Here is a 6,725-nt window from a genome sequence, read left to right on the forward strand (position 1 = left end):
TTTCAAAGGTATCAGTTAGTTCCTTTACCGATCGACCTATGATGTCAATGTCATCGGCAAGTAACATATGGCTGTTTGCATATATTGTGCCACTTCTTTTCACCTTCGCATCTCGTATAACCTTTTCCATCAGAATGTTGAAAAGGTTCTTTCCTTTTTTAACTGACGATCGAGTTTCAGTTAATGCCATTGCACAAAGCCGGATGAGTTTGCATGGATATCAAATTCAGACATGGCTTGGAATACCTTTGAACATAGGGGGCTGTCGAAGGATGCTTTGTAATCAACAAAAAAGTGTCGATCTGCATCTCTTGGGTCTTCTCCAGGATTTGCCGCAGGGTAAATATCTGGTCAATGGTGGATTTGCCATTACCTTGCTGGTCTCTACAGGAGTATGTGCCTGTACCAAAGCCATCAGTTTGAGGTTTTACTCTTTGGTAGAAGTTTCGGACTTCATTCTGGTTCCTGTACATCTCGATTTTTTCACACTCCCGTCTTTCCATTTCTCTCTTTTTCCTGCCGAAAAGACGTTTTTCTCTCTCCTTTTCTCTCGATACCTCTCTCGTGCGCTACGCGTTGCTACTGATTGTAGAGTAGCCCTATATTCCGCATTTTTCTCTTCGGTAGCAGCACCACACTCCTGGTCATACCATGGATTCCTTGGTGGAGTTCTCTGGTATCCAAGTAGGGATTTTGCGGCTGTTTGCATGGAGTGGGCAATATTTTGCCATTGTGCTGATATGTTATCGGGACGAGGAGTGTTTTTATTAAGCAATTGGGCTAATTGAGTAGAATATGCTGTGGCTATTTGTTGTGTTTGCAGCTTACCGATGTCCAACTTCCGTGTTGTATCTGTTTGTGCTTTATTTGCAACGTTTAGACGGGTACGTAACTTTGCTGCAACAAGGTAGTGGTCCGAATCTATGTTTGCTCCTTGGAAAGATCGTACATCCAACACGCTCGATGAATGTCTTCCATCTGTCACAACATGATCAATTTGATTACTTGTTCTTTGATCTGGAGACAGTCAGGTGCCCTTCTGAATATCGAGATGCTTAAATCTGGTACTGCTAACTACCATGTTTTTTGCAGCTGCAAAGTCTATCAGCCTCATACCATTGTCAGATGTTTCACTGTGGAGACTGAATTTCCCGACTGTTGGGCCAAAGATATTCTCCTTTCCAATTTTGGCATTAAAATCGCCTAGAATAATTTTAATGTCATGTGCAGAGCAACGGTCATAAGTTTCTTCTAAGCGCTCGTAAAATATATCTTTGGTCTGTTCGTCCTTGTCTTCAGTGGGAGCATGAGCGCAAATAAAGCTGATGTTGAAGAATTTTGCTTTTAATCGAATCGCAGCGAGCCTTTCATTCACTGGGGTGAAGCTGGAGACCAGATGTTTTAACCTCCGAGCAACAGCAAATCCGCAACCAAACTCAAGCATTGTGTCATGGCAGCTATAATATAGTGCGTCACCTTTAGGTGTTGTTGTGACGCCTTTCCCAATCCATCGTATTTCCTGTATGGCAGTAATGTCTGCCTTGTACTTTTCAAGTACATCTGCCAATGCGTAAACTGCACCTTTTCTTTTAAGAGTGCGAACATTCCAGGTGCAGATTCGCAGATCATGGTCCTTTAAACGTTTGCGGGGTTCGTCAACTTTAGAGGGGTTTGTTTTTCTTTTCTTTCGTCTTTTCATAGTAGGCTGTTTTTTTCTAGGGGAGGTTACTAACCCGGCGACCAAACCCAAGATTTTAATGTTCTTATGGGTGAACGTGCGGCACATTTTAGCTCACTATCTTTAACGGGTGTTAAAGACAGCTACCCCAGGTGATACCACGGAGAGGTCAGTGTCCACTTGAGATGAAAGGGGACCAAGATAAATCGTGGACTTTCCCATGTTAAAGCCAGTCAGGACCGTTCCTTGGTATCTTTCATCCCCTACGTCACCCACTTAAAAATACTCCAAGAAAGGTATGTATGTTCAGCACCTAAAAACCGAGTTAAACTTTTGACCATAACTGCCAAAAAACTACAGAGCCTTTGCTTTGCAGATTCTTGGAAAGTAACTAACTAAAACAAGTAAAAAAGCGTTAAGTTCGGCCGGGCCGAACTTTTCATACCCTCCACCATAAAATATTCTGAACTAAAATGAAATAATTAGTTTTCATTCCTGTCCCCAACTTTAAGTGGGTACGTTAAAATGTCAGATAATGTACATAAAATGCTTCATTCGGGAGGCCATTTTTTATGGTGCCTATATCTAACTATGTATGTTGAAAATTTTTGTTGGGCTAGAAATTGGGAGGTACCGTTATATAGGGGTTATAATAAAACATGGACCTATGTTGACAGTTTTTGGTGGGAGCCTTTAATGTCAAATAACTCCTAATTCGGTTAAAAATTTTAGCTAGAATCCTCAAAATACCGAAAATCGGTACATAACGTGTGAACTTCAAATGTCATTAACAGCTACTTCGGAGGTATGTGGGCTATACGAAAATATGAACTTAAATGAACAATTTTTGTTGGCTTTTAAATTTCAAATTTCAGAACGTTCCTCCAAAAAATAAAGCTAAGGTACGGAAAATGGCGAGGTTTGTTTTGGGGCTATACCAAAACATGGACCTACGTTCGGTTAAACATTTTAAGTAAAATCTTCAAAGTACCGAAAATCTGGAAGTATCATTATATTGGGGCTATGTTGAAAATTGTTGTAGCTTTATCAATACATCGACCTTTCTTGACAATTTTTGGTGGAGAGGTGTGGTGACCACTAAGAATTTCAAATGTCAAATGTTCAAATTACAGATAATTCGGTTAAAACTTGTAGGTAAAATTCTCAAAATACCGAAAATCCGTTATATGGGGATACCGAAATCCGTTATACCGAGGTACCGTTACATGGGGCTATACCAAAACATGGACCTACGTTCATAATTATTTCGAATATAAGTTTTTTGGTCACTAAGAACCCTAAATATCAAATTATAGCTAATTCGGTCTAGAAATGTGAATTTAAACGTCAAAATACCTGAAATCGGGCGGTAACGTTATATGGGGGCTATTCTAAAACAAGGACCTATGTCCACTAGTTATATAAGTTTATTGACATTTAAGAACCCTAAATGTCAATTTATAGCTAAATCGGTCTGTAAATGTAACTAAAAACGTCAAAATGCCATAAACCGGGGGGTACCGTTATATGGGGGCTATACCAAAAGGTGGACCGATATACCCATCATCGAACTTGACCTGCCTGCAAACAAAAGACGCATTTTCCCAAATTTTTAGACAATTTTGTTGGAGAGGTGTGGTGACCACTGAGAACTTCAAATGTCAAATGTTCAAATTACAGCTAATTCGGTTAAAACTTGTAGGTAAAAATCTCAAAATACCGAAAATCAGGAGGTACCGTTATATGGGGCTATACCAAAACATGTACCTATGTTCATAATTTTTTCGAATATAAGTTTTTTGGTCACTAAGAACCCTAAATATCAAATTATAGCTAATTCGGTCTAGAAATGCGACTTAAACCGTCAAAATACCTGAAATCGGGCAATAACGTTATATGGGGGCTATTCCAAAACATTGATCTATGTCCACTAGTTTTGTTATATAAGTTTATTGACACTTAAGAACCCTAAATGTCAATTTATAGCTATATCGGTCTGAAAATGTAGCTAAAAACGTCAAAATACCGTAAATCGGGGGGTACCGTTATATGGGGGCTATACCAAAACGTGGACCTATGTCCACAAGTTTTGTTATATATGTTTGTTGACACTTAAGAACCCTAAATGTCAAATTATAGCTATATCGGTCTGAAAATGTAGCTAAAAACGTCAAAATACCGTAAATCGGGGGGTACCGTTATATGGGGGCTATACCAAAACGTGGACCTATGTCCACAAGTTTTGTTATATATGTTTGTTGACACTTAAGAACCCTAAGTGTCAAATTATAGCCAAATCGGTCTGAAAATGTAGCTAAAACCTTAAAATGCCGTAAATCGGGGGTACCGTTATATGGGGGCTATACCAAAACTTGGACCTAGGTCCACAACTTTTGTTATATAAGTTTAGTTACACTTAAGAACCCTAAATGTCAAATTATAGCTATATCGGTCTGAAAATGTAGCTAAAAACGTCAAAATACCGTAAATCGGGGGGTACCTTTATATGGGGGCTATACCAAAACGTGGACCTATGTCCACAAGTTTTGTTATATAAGTTTATTGACATTTAAGAACCCTAAATGTCAAATTATAGCTAAATCGGTCTGAAAATGTAGCTAAACCCGTCAAAATACCGTAAATCGGGGGGTACCGTTATATGGGGGCTATACCAATACGTGGACCTATGTCCACAACTTTTGTTATATAAGTTAATTGACTTTTAAAAACCCCAAATGTCAAATTATAGCTACATCGGTCTGAAAATGTAGCTAAAAACGTCAAAATACCGCAAATCGGGGGGTACCGTTATATGGGGGCTATACCAAAACGTGGACCTATGTCCACAACTTCTAATTTATAAGTTTATTAACACTTAAGAACCCTAAATGTCAAATTATAGCTACATCGGTCTGATAATGTAGCTAAAAACGTCAAAATACCGTATATCGGGGGGTACCGTTATATGGGGGCTATACCAAAACGTGGACCTGTGTCCACAACTTTTGTTATATAAGTTTATTGACACTTAAGAACCCTAAATGTCAAATTATAGCCAAATCGGTCTGAAAATGTAGCTAAAAACGTCAAAATACCGTAAATCGGGGGGTACCGTTATATGGGGGCTATACCAAAACGTGGACCGATATAGCCCATCATCGAACTTGACCTGCCTGCAAACAAAAGACGCATTTTCCCAAAATTTCAGCGTCCTATCTCTATTTTTGTGGATGCTAGAGTGATTACCACACACGGACGGACGGACGGACGGACGTGCTCAGATCGACTTAGAATTTTACCCTGATCAAGAATATATATACTTTATAGGGTCGCAAATGAGTATTTCAATGCGTTACAAACGGAAAAACAAACTTAATATACCCTCCATACTATGGTGGAGGGTATAAAAAAGTAAAATTTTAACCAATATTATAACTAAAATATTTGGTAAAGAGGAATTTTCATAAGTAGGAAATCGAAGCTTAGGTAAATTACTAAATCATTCAACTTAAGTTAAGTCGTGTACATATAAATAGTCCTTTATGTCAGAAACTCGCTCATAATATAACAATTTTTTCTCATTTTTAAATAATTAAGTTTTCCAATAATGGAAAAAAAGTTGAGTTTCAAAAAAATTGGAAAGTTTAGAAGTCATTTGCATCTTTAATTTCTTAAAATGATGACATGCCTTTTTTGATTTTTTTCGTTGGGCGCATCCACTGAACATTGCCCCCCTGCACTTCGTTCATAATTATTTTACAAAAGCAATAAACTAAAATTCAATATCAAATCAGACTGACGAAGGTCACAATGTCCCTATCAAATATGAATATATTTTCATCTATACTCCCATTTCCCTTTCGTTTCTTTGTTTTTACTTTGTTTGTATTACAACCTTAAATTTGTAGATATGTATTTTGAAACCTCGATGTATACCTTTGTGAATAAATAACAAAGATCAACGTAGATTCTTATGTAGCTTAGTGGACAAAATGTGGGGTCATTAGATTTTTGTGAAAAGGGTAATGGTGCACGTCATCCTTTGGTAGTACGTGTCCTGCAGCAGATGTTCTAATGAATATTCATGGACGTTTGCCGGTTTCAAGTCGATTCACCAAAATTGGGGCTCGGAAACAAAAATTCCGCCAACAGTAGAAAAACATTTTTAATTATTCTATGTTCAGTTGGTTATAACCATGAAAAACTTTGTTGATTTCTTTTCATATTCAGCAGCCGTTTTTTTAATGTATTCCTTGTGCAGCTAGGAAAAAGATATTTGCTTGTGTATGAGTGTGTGTCGTTTTTTTCTTCCACAACATGACACAATTGTTCGCTGCGGTATATTAAATTAATAAATTATAATACCACACACAAATGGGAATTCTTGCGGAATTTATTATCTTCTAGTTTGCACATTAATATTTGCCTTTCGGAGAAAAATTCAATTTCTTTCTTTTTTTGTGAATGAATTCATGATGTTTTATATGAACGCCTTCGTTGGTTAGACCTTTCCACACACTTGAGTTTATATTGTGGTAAGAATATATATGTAATAAAAACAAGAAAAAGGATTTTTGTTTCAAAAATGTTAAGTTTGGGCAATAACCAATTAAGGAGTGTAAAATTGGTCAAATGTTGCAATTCCCAGAAAAGTTTAACAACTTGCCGTATATTGGAGCTATGTATGTATATAGAACAGGCCTAGGCGATGGGAGCCCCTTTTGTAGTAGTGTGTGTATTTGTTAACTTCCAAAAATGTTTATATATTGAACCAAACACAATTACAAAATATGTGTGTATTTTATGCCGAGGGCTGATATAGAATGATAAATGTTGTGTAATTTCTGTTTAGGACATGGTTAAAACTACAAAGAGTTTTAACAAAATGGCATGTTTGTAAAAAAATGTTCCCTACATTTATTAATACATGGTTTATTTTATTCTTATATGAAAAATATTCGAACAAAAATGTTGTTAACCCGTTTATTCATACTATAAGAAAACAAGTAAGAAAGTATCAGTCAGCTGTGCTGACGGAGGTATAACC

Source organism: Musca autumnalis, unplaced genomic scaffold (genome assembly GCF_047663935.1).
Source record: "Musca autumnalis isolate F117 unplaced genomic scaffold, ASM4766393v1 scaffold_95, whole genome shotgun sequence".
NCBI classification, from domain to species: Eukaryota; Metazoa; Arthropoda; class Insecta; order Diptera; family Muscidae; genus Musca; species Musca autumnalis.